Below are 212 nucleotides of genomic sequence, written 5' to 3' on the forward strand. Positions count from 1 at the left end.
GGAGCTGTGCCGAGCCGAGTCGTACCACGCAGTGGAAAAGCGCCATAATAGTATTCTTGGGGGGTAGACTCATTTAAAATAATGTAATAATCTGGTTTTAGCCAGGTTTCTGTCAAACAGAACACATCTAAGTTATGATCTGTGATCATATCATTTACAAAAAGTGCTTTTGTAGAAAGGGATCTAATATTCATGAAGCCAAGCTTTATCAT

The sequence above is a fragment of the Sinocyclocheilus anshuiensis genome, unplaced genomic scaffold, assembly GCF_001515605.1.
Source record: "Sinocyclocheilus anshuiensis isolate Anshui unplaced genomic scaffold, SAMN03320099.WGS_v1.1 scaffold24, whole genome shotgun sequence".
Taxonomy (NCBI): Eukaryota; Metazoa; Chordata; class Actinopteri; order Cypriniformes; family Cyprinidae; genus Sinocyclocheilus; species Sinocyclocheilus anshuiensis.